We start from the raw sequence: 18,061 nt of genomic DNA on the forward strand, positions 1-18,061 counted from the left end.
ATAATTAACAATATTTTGAGAAACATTCATAAGAAAGAGAAAAGTATTGACTAAAAAGTATTCTCTACTTGTAGCATTTGGATCAGTAAATTCTGCCTAACATGAGGAAGATGAGTCAGAGTCCATGTCTGTAATTTGGGACTCCCTGCTAGAAGGAAATTCATTGTCAACAACATCAATGAAACATCCTAAGGAGTAATTAGATGTGAACTGAAAATGATGTCAGTAATTGACAGCTGATTATGTCCAACTTTTCCTCCACCACCACTTTGGATCTCTGTAATTTTCAGCTTTCTCAAGTTGGAGTTAGCAAAATTAAGAAACGTTCTATATTGTAGTTTGAATACGGTACAGTATTAGTAAATTACTCTATAAGGAAGTATATGTTTTTAAAAAGAATTAAACTGCTGCATGGAAAACGTTTTTTGTGTGTTTTTCCCCCAAAGTATAGCCAAGCAAGAAAAACTGAACCTTCAAACTGGTGCTTTGCCTGTGATATATGCAGCACCAAGCAGAGGTGATGCTGAAATCAAGATAACAGCCTGCATATTCCAATCAAAGTTACTTTTAAAGGAATAACATAGAAACATGAGAATAATTTTCCCCTCAAGTATATTAGCAATGATGAGTTACTAACCCTGACAAGGGATTTATGATCTTGCCCATCCCACTCCTTTCCCATCTGAATTCAAATCATAAATGTCAAGATCCCGTGTAGCGGAGAGGTACAGACTCCATCTCCTGGGCGCATGTGCAGGGCTACATCCTTAACCTGTGACAGTGGTCTGAAGCAGCAGGTTGCCATTGCAGAAGCTCTGACACCAGCAATTTAAGGAGATGCCATTTAAAAGAGAGAGAAAGAGTTGAACCTTTTCAATACCTTTTTTTCGAAATACCTTTTTTTTAAGTTTGGGAGCTTACACACACTTTGACTTCATACCGCCGTCCTGATAATAGGTACATATTTATAAATCACTGTATCATTATTTGTCACACTTTTAAAAGCTTGTTGATTCCTTGTCCAAGATGCATTTTTTCATAAGAACACAGGGCTACTGATTTCAGTGACATATACATTGACTTAACACTGCTGTGGGAGGGGAGCAAAGGAGTTAAATAGGGAAAGCCTTAACATGAATTATAAAATTCTTATAATAATCAACTTTTAGATAGCAAAGTGATGGGAGGATGTAAAATGTGGGAGGGTGGGAGGATGTAAAATGTTTCCTTACATTGGACAAATGTATACGAGGTGCCTTCAGGTAGTTTTGAACTCTTAGCTAATCTTAGAGAGTTGTTCTAAGGGTTAAACAAATGCCTGAACTCATTTTAGGAACAGAGAATAACAAGATAAAGAAATACCTCTAAGGACTGGGGCTGCTTCTCCCAAGATACAGCATTCCAAGGTGGTTACTGCAGAGTCTGAATCTGAAGTGAGAGAAGAGATAGGGTGGGGATTGTTAGTTAAAATTCCAGCATGGCCCCGAGATAAGCCAAGAACTTTGTCTTTGAGAGAAGCACTGTTGAAGAAGCCAAGCCAGAGGGCAGAAGCAAGTTGACCGGTTGCAGAGTTCAGCACTGGTTCAAGTGATGAAGCCAACTGAGTTCTGGCCATCATTCCTGCTGTGTTGGGCCCACAAGCAGCAAGAGGGAGGAGCGAACTTGGTTGAGCTGGGAAAGGAGGAGAGAGATTCAGTTTGGAACCATCTTCTTAGATTGAGCCATTTCCTTAGTTAGCCGGCTTCCAAACTTTGCTGGTGTCTTTTATTAATGACTTCTGCAATACTCCATTTTGCATTGCTGAGTTAGCCCAGCTGGCCAGCTTCGACATAATAAGGACCATAGTTAAAAGCCTTTTATCTTGATCTGCTTGAAAGGAGAAGTGGGGATGGGTGAGGCAGACTGATGTCCAACCAATGCCATAGATTGAGGAACCATTCTGAACTTCTTGCACCAAGGTCAGATTATGGAGGTATTCACACTGGACACTCTCCGAGGAGCAGTCCATGCTAGCAATATTTGAGGAATGCTTGGCACTCTGGAGTCCATTGCACTTTCTCTCTGCCCTTAGTCCACCTTGTGCCAAGCATTCACATGATTTTGCAGGTGGAAGTGCGTCCAAGTGAATCTGCGAGGCTGGAAAGCGGAGTTCTGCCTCCACAACACATGACTTGCAGGTTTGGCATACTTCGTGAACTTGCTGCAAAGAATTGCAGGCTTTGAAATTTGCACAAAGGGAGGATCTAGCAGCACTCTTGAACATTCACTGAGCTTAGCAGTTTATTTTCTGGCCAGGACTGAGCACATGTAGGAAGTCCGGCTAGTGCAAGAGAGCTGGATTCCAGCTAGATCTTCACATTCTTAGTCCATACTAATTCCCCTTTCACTGTGCTGAAAGCAGAGATTAGATGACCAGTGTAGGTAAAGCTGACAGTGCCTATAGGACATGAACAGATTTAGTAGTACAGGCAATGTTTTTTCATAGAAACAGACTCATTGTTTACAGAAAGGAAGGAGAAAGGAAAAATAACCTAGTGCCCTACTGTGAGAGGTAGGTCATCATGATCCTTTATCAACGATTAGACATCTTTCTACAAAAATACAAAGATTCAATGATCCTTGAAGATAGGGATTAAAACATACAAAAGTGTAAAAAATAGAATAGTGTTAAAAATTAACCATAAAATACACTGTCTAATGAAACCACTCAATCAAGAAGTCCCATAATAGGACTTCAAATGCCTGGGGGCAAAGAAACATCCTAACCAGGCTGGGCAGACCTTACTGAGGAGAACATTCCACAGTGTGAGGGGGGCTGCCATCACAGGAACACTCTCCTTTGTTGCCACCGTCTGAACATTCTTTGGATGAGGCCTTCAAAGGCTCACATGGTGATCACAAGGTACAAACAGGCTGGCAATGGTGTTCGAAAGAGCATCTGAACCAAAGCACCAAAGCGACATCGAGATCTTAGCAACCATGGCTATTCCTGCAGAACCCAGTGCCTCGGACAGATACTATATGATGAGCGTACACAAGTGCCCTTGACCTGACGGCAATGAGGAAGACCTTGCCTTCCTACCAATTCCATACCTACCTCAGAGCCCTGTAATGTTCAAGTAGCTTCCAGCATGTTACTTTTGTTTTGATGTCTTGTGTGCAGGGAGATGTCTGCAAAACATAGGAAATGCACTACCAACAAAGAGCACACAGATCTGGATAAAATGTGTATATGCTAGATGAAAATTTAGGAATGGTTGTTCTAATTTAAATAGACAAATGGTACACCTCTCCATAGTTAGAGAGTCAATGCTGCGTTGTCATTAGAGTGTTGGGCTGGGACTCAAGAGATCCAGGTTCTAGTCCTTACTTGGCCATGGCACTCCCTGGATGACCTTGAACGAGTCAGTGATTCTCAGCATAACCTATCTCACAGGAGTGGTTGGAGAGCTGGAGGAAGTCTGTGTGAGTCACTTTGGGTTCCTTACAAGGGTAAAAAGGTGGGTTGTGGCTGTAATAATAAATGAAACAGGGAGATGATGATGATCTGACAATCTTTGTGTCTGCCTGGTCATCTGTCCAGGTTCTAACTCCTGATGGGGAACTCCATGGATCCTGCTCTGCTCTCCCTTCATATGCTTCTTTATCTTTCAAGCTCTCCTGGCCTCATGAGCCCTTCAAATACTGGATGCCTTCTTTCCTCTTTATGTCTCACAGTTACCTTACATATATGGAACCATGTAAAAACAAACATAGAAGTCATCCTAAACTGATCTTCATACTCATCAGTCCGTGTCACTGAAAAATAATCCTGCACCAGACACTGTCTACTTGGCATGCAATAAAAGGTTTTTATTTGTAGCTGCAGCATATAAGAGATATTCCAAGGTAATGGTAATGCAGGTCACCAAGCATTTTACAGAAACTTTGGTAAAGAGAAGTTATTCTGCCTCAGTTACTAGCTACAAAGTACTGAGAATGATTATCTATGTAACAATTTGGAAGAGGAGAGGAATTGTTTATAAAGTGTGACTTTAAGGGCTACACTTTAGCATAACAATGCAATCTGTACATGGAGAGAATAAATAAAGAAAATTGGCCAGTCAAATCCAATAATATATTCTTTAAGTAAGGTTGACTAAGTGTGTCTCATAGAAAATAAGGAAAACTCAGTCATTTGAACCTATGGAAAATGTACACTTTCTTTCTCTCTCACACACCCCAATAGATGATGCAGTGCAAGCAATAAGTCTGAATTCACCTTGAAAAAAATGACTGAATAATTTGCACTGCAAGTGTATAAATGTCTACACAGAAAATAACTTTTTTTTCAAAACTTGTTCTGTGTTGTACTTGTTTCAGTTTGCAATATTTTTGCATCAACATTTGCACATATTTTATGCATATTTACATCTATGTATTAATTATGCATGCCCTTGAAATAAATGCATTTTTCTCCTGTTGATTAAAAATGTTTGTCTGCATTTTTGAAAAGTATGCATTCCTCATGCATTGCTTTAACCATGCATATACTAATGAATGCATTCTTTGCAAAACACACTACAAACTTGGAAATGTCTGGAGTTTGACCATAGATTGTGTTTGTTCAGTCCAGGAGGTACAAGCTGGATAAATGCTGATAAAAAATGAACTTAAGCAAATTTCTCTTGCATCCCTAGCCCTCATTTGGGAGATGTGGGCAATTCATCTGTGAGGAAAAGGCTTGGTCCTGAAAGCAATCCCAAAAGTCAAGCTCATAAACAAACATCTGTTTTATAAAGGCTAATCAGAACAAGCCTTTGTATAGCTTTCAAACACAGACTGTCTGGCTATTTTTAAACAGTCAGGCTTACAAGTCTGAAGAAAATTATTGAATGTTGAAACTCTTGTAAAAGAAAAAAAAAAACATCAAAATGAAGCCAGTGGTTTTTGCAGTTGATGCTTTACAGAAATTCTAGGTTAGGGTAGGTTGCAAAGGTTTCAGTTAGCCTTAACATAAGCAGTTCAAGCCTGTCTTTCACGCAGGCATAATAAGACATTTTGTGCAAATACTAACTATCATTGGTTATATCGGTATCATTCATGCAGAGTGACAATGACTGAAAAAAGAATTCATTCAGAATAGGTCACACTACTGCCATCTATAGTGAAATCATCCTGTCATTGCTGCCAGGGCCACTTATAGTACATTGTTCCATATTTATTTAGTTCTGTTTCTGACCAACTGAGATAGACACTTTTTTACAGAGATTTAGAAGAGTCATAATTGAGTCCTAAAACCTCATATGGAAACTTCTGCGTTTTGTCTTGCACATATAATTCTGTTTGTGGACTAAAGCCTGTTTCCTAGGGAGACAGCTCCCCACCTCTTCCATTTTGTTCCATAAGGTGAAGGACATAAGTGTCAATGGCTCACCCTGACCGATTAAGGGCATCCTGGCCGACTCCACCATTGGTTCATGTCCCACCATTTCACACTATGTGACTTCTCTCTGAACAACCATCTCTAACTAGCTGCTACAAGTGAATTTCAGATGTAGCCTCAACCTTTTTGTCTTTCTCAGTCCAAAGTGCTAAAATAGTAACATCGCCATTCTCTACACCAAATGCATCTTCAACTAAGAGCAACATCAATGCTCAGTCTCTGCAGAGATGAAGTCCTGCATGGTCTAGCTTGGCGGTCCAAGTTCTCACAATGGATATACACTGGAACCATTAAAGATCCCATTCAAATAGCCAAAACTGTACGAGACTATGGCTGACCACTAGCTTTGTGTTAAATGGAATGAAAATTAGACATGTTCTAGTCAGAATGCTAGGAGCTGAGGGACCTTTTTCTCTGTTCTTTCCATATTGATTCTGCATGGGTAGTTCAACATGGGAAGCAGAGCAGAGCAGAGCAGAGCTCAAGAGACATCAAGGTTGCCAACAAATTTGGACTGGAAGAGCTGCAACAGTCCATAATGCCCTCTAAAGGACAATCTGGAAAACATTGGCTTACACGTAAGAGTAGAGGAACCTAAGGCCTTCCAAACAGTGATGGATGACAAGTTCCTCGTCCCATAAGCCTTTAGCCATGTGGGCCAGAGAGAATGAGAGCTGTCATCCAAAGACATCCCACCCTTGCTCCAGCTGGATATTGTGGATGTTACTGTTTGAATGCTGGACAGAAGAAACACCTGATGGTAGGCTTTTAGGTTATTCTAAATAATGCCACTGTTTGTGAGCTATATACTCTTAACTCTTCTCATATTCAGTAAAACATTTTCAGTAATGCAAGGCACTCATAAGAACTTCCAACTTTCTCAAGGAAAATGAGAAGAAATTAAACTTCCAGCCTCTCTGTGTTAGGGTGGCCTTATATCCTCTTTTCCAGTGGACAGTCCTCTCTTTGAAGGCTTGCCCTGACCAATAGTGTTGAAAGATGAAGAGACATTACCTGATAGCATTTGAGCAGCATGCTAAGCAGAAAAGTACACAGATCATCCGGTTAGTCTCCTCCATTGTGGGAAGATGTAATGGCTTTATATTTAAATTATTTCTAAATTTGCACTGATACATACAGATGAGCATGTGCAAATAATTGTTTTCTTTCTTTCTTTCTTTCTTTCTTTCTTTCTTTCTTTCTTTCTTTCTTTCGACGGCTCATAAGTAGCCACCCTTCTGTGTGTTCCTGCCAGAAATCTGCTGCAAGGAAAAGCATATATCTCAGGGATAGGCAACCAGAAGTCCATTTGATGGGTCCACCCACACCAGCAGATTCATTTCAAACAAGCCTCCCCTATCTAGACCTATGACTGTGCAGCTGTGTAACATATGCCCACTAGAGCCATGCAAATATTGATGTGCAGGTGCTCTTTTGCATAAATAAGTCACCCTGAGAAGCCATAGAAACTGGCAGGACAGTTTTGCTGTGGTTTGTTTGGAACGGATATAGAGTTTCTTGGCAAGAGTGGCAAAAATCTCTGCTAGCCACTTTAGCGATCTTGCCAGTGACTGTCCTTCCACTGATGATGAAATGGCACTTTGGATGAGTTATTGGTGCTTTGGTAAAGTTCATCTGTGGTCAATATTTTCAGCTCCCTGAAAATGGGACATTTTAAAGATGATTATTATTGTTTATTCAGTCTTTCTACAGTGCACATTTATGGCTCTCCAATACCAAGTGTGACTCCATCTAGGCTAACTTGTAACTTTTGTTGCCAGGGACCAAAAAAATCAGAGAAAGAAAATGCACCAAAAAGAGGGTGGGAACTTTATCAACCCTGTAGTGAAGCAATCCCATGACTTGTAAGCATGGATCTGACAAATCTAGCAGCCCTCATCTTTTCAACACTTCCTTGAGCCTGGAGCTCTTCCAGAGAGGAGAAATATTAATTCCCACCCCTTTCTCATTCCTTCTTTGAAGCACAGAAAAAACATAGAAATATATGGTAAGTTAATGATTAGGAAGTAAATGGAAGAGGGATTTGTTTTTCTATAGTAATGGAGCAGTTAATGTAAGTGCCCAATTTCCCCAGACAAACACACATTTACTTCACAGGCACTGAATTTGTGTATATTTCTGGGGGTTTTTTAAACAGTCAGAAAATCACAATACCTGCAGCAGTAAGTGCCCTGAAAAAGCAGAGGGATTAACACCTCCCTTTTCTGGAGTAGATGAAAAGTGGAGGGAAGACTACCGAGAACTCTCATTTCTGCACCAAAAGCTGAAAAGATTCCATTGATGAAGCAAAGATATTGCTTCCCTCCATTTTGGTGTATGTTCTGTTGGTACTTCCCACCAGCCCCCTTTACCCCAGCTTTGCAGTTGACAGCCAGCACACAGCGCTGGCAATTGTGCCCAAACTTGCCTAAGTGCCATCTTGCTTTGTCCTCCCTTTGGCAGCTGAAACTGACAAGGAAATTGACCAGGCAAGACTACACACACACACTTGCAAAAGACTGACAAGTTCTTAAAATGCACAATGTTCAGGGGCTGAAACAATACTTTAAAAAATGTAACTTTGAGATGGATTCTGCTGTAAAGGACTCTGGGATACCAACAGGAGGAGTGAGAGTGGGAAAGAAGGAAAGAAGGAAGGAAAAAGCAAGCCAGAGTGAGCTTGCTTACCTGTTAACTATGGCTTATTCACAGGAGAGCTTACTGAGAGATATGATCCTGTCCATTATATAACAACACAGTTATCTTCAGGCCTTTCTTCCCATCAGGTAGCATTCCAACTTTTCAGGTATGGTGTATGTCTGTCAACATTCAGACATTTGACATTCACAAGTTTTTCTGTGAACACACTTATACCTGTCTGTCAGAATTCAGATATTTGACATTCACCCTTCCTTCCTTCCTTCCTTCCTTCCTTCCTTCCTTCCTTCCTTCCTTTGAGACTCAGGTATCAATGAGCTGAGTGGCACTGTACAAGAGAAGCTAAAATATCCTTACAGTCATTGTACTTCACTGTTGGAAAGGTGGTGGTAGGAGAAGGCAAGGATAATACCTTGGTGGCAAATTGCCAGTTTAGGCTTAAAAGAACATTATTAATCTAGGACTGTATAATTCTTGCTGATTCAGGACAAAAGATATTCATGCACAGGCCAGAGTTTCCACTTTGCTTAGGATCAGAATGAGGTCTCAGTCTTGGGGTCAGTTCTATAGAAATGAACAACCAAGTCATCTTGTGTTTAAACTTTCCAGACAAATGAGGAAGATTCTGAGGGATGAAAGCCTACTCATGTGCATAGAACTGAGATGGCAAGTATAAAACATTTATGGTTGCTTCGTTTTGTTTTGTTGTGTTTTGTTTTGTTGTGTTTTGTTTTGTTGTGTTTTGTGTTTTGTGTGTGTGTGTGTTGGTGGAAAAAGTCTAGAAATCACTTTCTTCACCAGAAATTTCCCCTGAAAGAAAGGTTCTCTCAAAAGAGCATTGGTACTTGATAAATTAAAGAAATACATCAGATGGTAGAATTGGCAAATGATGGGCTTCATAGAGAACAGATAGCTCCTGCCAGTTGTTGTTGTTAGTCGCGAAGTCATGTCCGACCCATCGCGACTCCATGGACAACATTCCTCCAGGCCTTCCTGTCCTCCACCATCCTCCGGAGTCCATTTAAGCTCAAGCCAACTGCTTCAGTAATTCCATCCAGCCACCTCATCCTCTGGTGTCCCCTTCTTCTTTTGCCATTTATTGTTCCCAGCATTAGGCTCTTCTCCAGTGAGCCCTTCCTTCTCATTAGGTGGCCAAAGTATTTGAGTTTCATCTTCAGGATCTGGCCTTCTAAAGAGCAGTCAGTGTTGATCTCCTCTAGGACTGACCGGTTTGATTGCCTTGTGGTCCAAGGGACTTGCAGGAGTCTCCTCCAGCACCACAATTCAAAGGCCTCAATCCTTCGGTGCTCAGCCTTCCTTATGGTCCAGCTTTCACAGCCATACATTGTAACTTGGAAAACCATAGCCTTGACCATACGCACTTCTGTTGGCAGGGTGATGTCTTTGCTTTTTAGTATGCTGTCTAGATTTGCCATAGCTTTCCTCCCCAGGAGCAAGCGTCTTTTAATTTCTTGGCTGCAGTCCCCATCTGCGGTGATCTTGGAGCCCAGGAAAATAAAATCTGTCACTGGCCCAATTCTGCCCCATCTATTTGCCAGGAAGTGAGAGGACCGGATGCCATGATCTTAGTTTTCTTAATGTTGAGTTTCAAGCCAACTTTTGCACTTTCCTCCTTCACCCGCATCAAGAGCCTCTTTAGTTCCTCTTCACTTTCTGCCATGAGAGTGGTATTATCTGCATATATGAGGTTGTTGATATTTCTCCCAGCAATCTTAATTCCAACTGGTGATTCATCTAGCCCCACCTTTCTCATCATGTGCTCTGCATATAAGTTAAATAGGCAGGGTGACTGTATACAGCCTTGCTGAACTCCTTTCTCAATTTTGAACCAATCAGTGGTTCCGTATCCAGTTCTCACTGTTGTTTCTTGACCGCATACAGGTTTCTCAAGAGACAACTAAGATGGTCTGGGACTCCCATCTCTTTAAAAACTTGCCACAATTCGTTGTGATCCACACAATCAAAGGCTTTAGCATAGTCAATGAAGCAGAAGTAGATGTTTTTCTGGAACTCCCTAGCTTTTTCCATGATCCAGCGTATGTTGGCAATTTGATCTCTAGTTCCTCTCCCTCTTCAAAAACCTGCCTGTACTTCTGGTAGTTCTCAGTCCACATACTGCTGGAGCCTAGCCTGTAGGATTTTGAGCATAACTTTGCTAGCATGTGAAATGAGTTCAGTGGTGTGGTAGTTTGAACATTCTTTGGCATTGCCCTTCTTTAGGATGGGAATGTAAACTGACCTTTTCCAAACCTGTGGCCACTGTTGAATTTTCCAAATTTGCTGGCATATTGAGTGAAGCACTTTTACTGCATCATCTTTTAAGATTTTGAATAGCTCAGCTGGACTACTGTCACTTCCACTAGTTCCTGCCAGACTAGGAGATTAATCTGAAAAGTCTGTTGTTACCCCCATTCCATGTGTGCATGGATATCCCAGATAGGCCTTCCAGTGCTTGGATCAGTACCACTTGCAGCCCTAGATAATCTTGAATGTTCTCATCACAGCTGCTAATTGGCCATGTTGGCTGAAGAAAATGGAACTGGTAGTGCAACAACTTCTGGTGGTCCAAAGATGAGAAAAGGACTTCAATGCAAAGATTTAAGTTACAATCCAAGCAAAGTTTAGCACTTGATGGTCTCACAGGGAGTGCAGTATTTGAGGTTAGTCTCATATTTTTACTCTATGGATGAGAACAAGCTGATTTTGTGGATTAGATGAACTTCAAGTGCTGGCATCTCTGGTGCCAAGGTCATCATTCTCTGCATAATACAATACCTTTATTCAACTGGAGCAGTTCAGGTGTTCAGTTCAAGCTTCTGTATAGCGTGAAGTGCCCGGTTCTGCCTACTCTTGGGAAGCTAAGAGCAGGGTCAGGCCCCATTTAAGTCAGGCAGGTTGAAATTTCAACACTGGTTGAAATGAAATGTTGTGAACCACCCAGAGAGTTTCGGCTACGGGCAGTATAGAAAATAATGTACTGTACAGAAATGTAATGCAATGTGCATCTTAAAACTGTATTAAAGAAGGAAGCACAATTCTGAAGTACCTCTATTTCAATGTTTTTTTAAACACTACCTTTGTATTGCAAAGGTTTCTAAGTTTCTATTCCATTTTAGACTCTTATTCTTCCACCTACCCCTCACTTGCATTTCATGGGGAAATATATTACCTTAGGAGAAGAGGGTGGAAGTAGCTTCAGAGACAGGAAAATGGAAGAATGGAGTAAATTGCCTTTTATTTCTTTTTTGGCCTGTAGCCACAATCTTTTTTTTAATCAGGAGGGGAAAAATAGATACTAGGAGCTTTTCATCTATATATTTTCTTACCACCATTATGATAACATTGAAGAAGGAAATGGGAAACTTTGAACTTTGACCTAAAGCAAAAATGTCACAAAGCACCTGAAAAATAGCATGCATTGCCACATGGTATCTTACCTCAGCTTTTAAAATATTAAAACCAAAGAAAGTTTGTTCCTCCTCAGTCACTTTATTATGACACTTTTTTACCACAGCATCAGACACTACGTAAAAGCTAGCAATGACAGATAACCTGACAGAAATAAATGGTGGTGCCACAGATATCTTATTTATACTGGCAAAATATAAATATCTTAAATATCTTATTGAGGCAAGTAACTTATCACAAGTGAAGGCTAAGCGATTGCTCCTAATTCCCTTTTGGCTGCCACCAGATGAACTGTTTACATCCTGGCTTCCCTTCATCCCATCCAATAGCTGGAACTGGGCATCAGAGAAAATGCTTGCATGTCTATTTAAAACAAAGGAATGATAAAGTAACTTAAAGCTGTAATATATAACTGTAGAAAAACATTCCATTTTGATTGTTTTCAGTAAGCTCTCTTTCTTTAAAAGGATTGCTTATGAATCATACAGCAGGTTACTGTACTTTTAAAGGGCTGGTTATATTGAGACATGTACTCTGCATTTTAGCCAATTTCCCTAAAAATGGTTTCTTCGTGGCATTACAGGCTGTAGTTCTAGGAAACTATGCAATCTCTGAGATAACCCTTAGGACCCTAATCCTGGGAGCTCCCAATCCTTTAGAGCAAGAGATAGATCTGTACAGTGCAAGCCAACATTACAAAAGAAGCAAATATTTGCACACAGAGCAGAAAAATTCTGCAGTCTTCATGGATCTGTGCCTAAAGGTTCTTTTCCAGATGGATTTCACTATGTTACTTATTCCTTCCCAGATGATTAATACTGTGATATCTTATTTATACTGGCAATGCACCTGAAATAAAAAGGCAGGTTTCCCAACAGATTAAAATGATCTTTCAATATTTTGTGACATATGGTCCATTTTAATGGAGTAATTATTGTTATGCATTTCATGGCAATGACTTCCAAAGTCACCAAACATGTTATCTTCTCAATTTATTTCAACAGAGATGTCAAAAATTCTGACTTTCAGAGCATGAACTTACGATACGAGATTTCCTCTTGTACTTTACAATGACAAATACAAAAATAAAATAAATGATGGATCCTGTTTTTGCTGCTGTTGACAGAGTAGAACTCATTCAGTTGTTTGATTCAGTAACTATTCTAAATGAAGAGTGCTTAATTTTTTTAAAAAAAACCTTTCATTTCAAGCACTGCAATAAATGCCAAATGTAGTACTTAAAAGGGTTTTTTTTTTTAAACTCGATCGAGCATGAAATTTAATTTATTCTAATTGGCTTGTTTCATTCCTGCAAATTGAATGGCAATTTGAAACTAGATGACAGACACTCTCTCTAATTTCATAGTTCATATAAAATATGTTTTATTTTGTTTTTCACTTCATTCAGTTCCATGTTAATATAGTGCTCTGCAGTCTACAATCCTCAGCACGGTATTCTGTGTGCAAGGCATCCTGTTCTACGGAAGCCATGCTCATAGGCCACCATGGAAGAGAGAATATCCACCAAGCAGCTTTCCAGATGGTTCTGTGTCTACTGTGGTTCAGATACAACTTGGTAAATGGTTGTCCACGTTTACTCCAAATGGGATTGCAAGGGTGAGGATGAATGAACTTCTGCATATACAAATGGCATGAACCAACTAAACACAAAGTTGTTTTGAAATAGGGAGATACTGCCAACGCATTTCACATTTCTTCATGTCTTCATGTGCAGACAGGGATGGTGAAGCTGCTCCTATGAAATCCCCGCTGGACAACTCATCTTCTCCATCTTGCTTGCAGCTAGCACAAATACTCCTGATGCCACAACATGCTTGTCCAGTGAATAAGGCTTCTCTTCTCATTCACTGCCACACTGATTGTGCTGGTATAATTGTAGCACAAACACAGTAAAAACAGAATGGTCTCTGGGTAAAGCATGGTGGACCTAAGTTGAAAGATGGTTCTCACAGGGTGACTGGGATGCTCGTCATGTGATACAGAAACATAAAGGCCTCAAATCCACCTGGACTCCATGCAAAACAATCTCACAATATGCCAATGCAGGTATAAGACACATTTCATCTGTCTTGAAATGTAGACAAGAACCACCCTCTTTAGAAACCTGATATTCATTTGAATTCCATAGGCCTCCCAATCAGCACTCTCAGGAGATTTAAGTAATAACTTTTCTGAACCAATTAGCTCATTTGGAGAATGTTCAGATCTCCACCTGCATCCTGAGTGGAATCAACGTTCCCTACATCCTAAGGCTTGTTTAAAGTTGAGTTTTAATTGTTTAAAAATGCCTTTGGTGCCTTCAGCTGACAGATCCTATGGGCAAAATCATTTTCTTCATGCTGCTTCTGTCTTGTCTCACACTTGCATATCTCTGTTTAGCATATAGAAGTGCGGGGAGGAAAAGCTGTGCTCCATCTACAGAATTCCAAGCAATATTCAATTAAAGAACTCTGTGAACCTTCAAAGGTAGAAACTGGAGTGCTAGATGCATGGATGGATTCTGATCTTGCTCTGATTCCATAACAGTGTTTTTGAGAGCTACAGTATTTCACTCTGCAGATTGTTTAGATATGTGAGCTTTAGTGTATTATTTCACTATTTATGCAGCAGAAAAATATCTGAGTAAAAATAAAAAGACTGACCAACCACGCAATACACTGGTTGGCTTATTGTGACCGAAAATAATCACTTTGCACCAATAATGCTGTATAGGAACAGTGTGTTGTACTTCAATTTCATCCACTCTTGCTCTATGCATGCAAACACGCTCTTTTTAGCCCATCAGAGATGTTAGTGCAACAGATGAATGAGCCTCTGTTTGAGGGGATCCAGCTACCTATGGTGGACTTCAGCCCATCTGAGTCCCCTGCTAGAAGAAGGGGGAGCTTGTATTCACTAATTCTTCTTTCCCCCCTCTAATTCCTCTTTATCTTTCCAAAATTGCTCCAATGTAAGGATGGACAAATCTGTCAGTTTCAATTTATTTCTTTATTTATTGCATTTGTATGCCATACCATAGCTCAAGGACTTTCTGGGCAGCTCACAAGGAACAGAAGCAACAAACTAACCTAACTATAAAACACATATTGAATCCAACAAATATAAGGTGTGAAAACAGGAGAATTATAAACAACAATATAAACAAAAATAAACCAGCAACAAAAAGCAATACAACCAGGATTCTAAAAACTGGCACTGAATAAAAAAGTCCTTACTTGGCAGTGAAAATAGAGTAACAAGGGTGCAGGTGTACCTCTTTTGGAAAAAGAGAGAGGCATTCCTTTAGATATCCCAGTTCCATGCCATGTAAGGTTTTATATGTTAGTGCAAGTGCTTTGAATTGGCCATGCAATAACAGGCAGCCCCAACAGTTGATAACCACACTGTTCTGTTTTGAATTTTGGCTCTGGCCTCTTGGCAGAGTTGCAGAGCAGCAGAGGCACAGGCTGGGAGAGAGCGCTGAGTGGCCAGGGGACCGGTGAAGGCAAGGCAGGGGCTGGCAGCGGAGCAGAGAGCCAGGAGCAGCAGAGAGAAAGGGGGCGGGGCCAGAGAGGCTAGAGGGGCCAGGAGGGAGCAGACGGGTGGGGCCACCGGCCTGTGGGACTGATAAGGCCACGCTCAGCCACTGCAAGCACTTTTGGCTCTTGCCTCTTGGCATCGTCCCTTGTATGCGTCCTTTAGCTGCGGCCCAGACTGCCCCAGCACTCCCTTCTCTGGAAGGCTGAGGGGGTTTTTTGTTTCTTTGTTTTGTTTTATTGTTTTTTTAAATTGCTTTGTTTTTCTTTGTTTTTTGTTTTGTGCTGTTCTGTGCTTTGCTTTCCTTTGTTTTTCCACCAATTTAAATTTGATTTTATCTTTGCGTGTGTGTGTAGGTTTTTGTCTGGGAGAACTGGGCAAGTGAGGGGTATTGCAGGACAGACAAGGCGGGGGACCAGGGTAGGATGTCAGAATAGTTCCCAATGGCAGACCAGGAGATGGCCTTGGCAGGAGTCACAGGTGTTGCTGTCCACTGTGACAGCTGCGACATGTTTGCCCTTCTCCCCCAGGAGAGGCAGGGTTACACTTGCCCTCAGTGTAAGCTGGTGGTCCTGCTACAGGAGGAGTTGAGGTGCCTGAGGGCCGAGAGAGCTCTCCAGGCCCCCCGGAAGCAGCCCCCTTCTGGACAGAGGGTTGAGGGAGAGGCCACGGGAGGAGCAGCCACAGAGACATGGAGGCATGTCACCCACAGGAGGAGGAGGCCAGCATGGTCTCCTCCTTCTCCTGGCACCAATCTGGAGCTGGGAAACAGGTTCTCTCCACTTGGGGAGGCTGAGGCTGATGAGGCCTCAGGGACCAGCAGGACCCCCAGCCTGGGACCACAAGCGGCAAGGGGGCTGCTGCAGGAGAGGCGAGGGCCAGGGCACGGCCACCCACGACCACCAGGAAGACACAGCGGTGGGTGATTGTTGTTGGGGACTCCCTGCTGAGGGGCACTGAGGTGGAGGTGTGCCACCCCAACCTGGAGACAAGGGAGGTTTGCTGCCTGCTGGGCGCACGCATCCAGCATGTGAAGGACAAAGTGGAGCATCTTGTTCACTCTGGGGGTCACCAGCTGCTCCTGGTGATCCATGTGGGCGGTCAGGCCCCTCAGAAACATGTCTGCACTGGACAAGTGTGGAGAGAGGATCAGGGCTCTGGGAGCAGGGTTTTAGAGGTACTTCAGGGACTGACAGGACTCCTACAGAGAGGGACCAGGTATCAGGGAGGATGGGAGGAAGGAGGAGGCTGGGAACTCCAAGGAAAGGAAGTGGTGGGAAGGAGTTGAGGTGCATGTACACCAATGCTAGGAGCATGATAATAAGCAGGAAGAGCTTGAAGCTGTCCTGGGAATAGGAGGGTATGACCTGGTGGGAATCACAGAAACCTGGTGGGATGAAAGACAAGTCTGGAATGTGAACATAGAAGGGTATCACCTTTTTAGAAAGGACAGGAAGGGAAAGAGAGGTGGTGGCGTGGCTTTATACATCAGGGAAGGGATAGGATGCAGTGAGATAGAATGCAGCACAGGGATTTGGTAGAGGCAGTCTGGGTGAAACTTAGGGGTTTTGACAGGGAAAGAGACCTGACGGGGTATGTTATCGCCCTCCAGGTCAACTTGAGACCCTGGATGATGTCCTGACAGACCAGATTCTAAGGATACCTCGGGGGAGAGACACAGTAATTATGGGAGATTTCAATCTCCCGGATATTAGTTGGGAGGTTCACTCGGCGGTGACAGCCAGGTCACGTCGCTTCCTAGAATCTATAGAGGGAGGGTTTTTCACACAGAGTGTCCGAGAAGCAACGGGGGGGGGACATCCTTGATTTGGTCTTGACCATTAGAGAGGAGCTGATAGGTGAAGTACAGGTTAGGAGAGCTCTGGATGCGAGTAATCACTCCATCCTTTGCTTTGAGATCAGGGGACTGGGGACGTGCAGCAGGTCGAGCACTAGAAGCTGGGACTTCAAGAGGGCCAACTTTGGCCAACTGAAGGCCAGACTGGGGAAAGTCTCCTGGGATAGGTTACTGGAAGATAAGTGAGTTGAGGAGGAGTGGATGGCACTCAAAAGGGAGGTTTTGGAGGTGCAAGCCTTGACGATACCTCTAGTTAGTAAGGTAGGGAGGCAGAGGAGAGCGCCGCCATGGATGCGAAAGGAAGTGGTTAGAGGGATTAGATGAAAGAGGAACCTCCATAGGAAATGGGTACTGGGGCAAATAGACAAAAGGGTATACCGGGAGGAGGAGGAGGCCTGTTGCAGAAGGATTCTTCGCAAGGCTAAGGCTGATTGCGAGCTGAGACTTGCCAAGAATATCAAGAGCAACAAAAAGGGCTTCTTTCAGCATGTAAATAGGAAGAGGAAGGGGAGACAAGTGGTGGAACCACTAAATAAGGAGGAAGGAGATCCAGTGACTGATACGAGGGAACAGGCACAGATGCTAAATGACTATTTTGCCTCTGTGTCTCCCCAAAGCAGGACGGGGGAGATCCACATAGGAGATTAGATGAGGCCGGGGACGTAGGGGCACAGATTAGAGTCACCCCCCTTGAAGTCGAGGGGCTCCTCAGGGCATTGGACATGGCAAAGGTGCCAGGCCCTGACAGGTTACACCCAAGAGTACTTAGAGAGTTGGCAGGGGTTCTCTCACGCCCGCTGGCCTCCATTTTTGAGGCTTCGTGGAGAACGGGTGAAGTTCCAGAGGACTGGAGGGTGGCATCAGTGGTCCCAATTTTCAAAAAGGGTAGTAGAAGGGACATGGGGAATTACAGACCTGTTAGCCTTATGTCCATTGTAGGAAAAACAATGGAAAGGCTCATAATAGTGAGAGATCTAGTGATGCTAGATAGGGAAGGGAGGCTGACAGCCACACAACACTGCTTCCGTAAAAACAGGTCCTGCCAGACAAACTTTGTGGAATTCTATGACAAGGTTTTGAGATGGCTAGATGGAGGGGATGCAGTGGATGTGGTTTACCTGGATTTCAGCAAGGCCTTTGACAAAGTGCCCCAT

Source organism: Varanus komodoensis, unplaced genomic scaffold, assembly GCF_004798865.1.
Source record: "Varanus komodoensis strain SLA01 unplaced genomic scaffold, ASM479886v1 scaffold17, whole genome shotgun sequence".
Taxonomy (NCBI): Eukaryota; Metazoa; Chordata; class Lepidosauria; order Squamata; family Varanidae; genus Varanus; species Varanus komodoensis.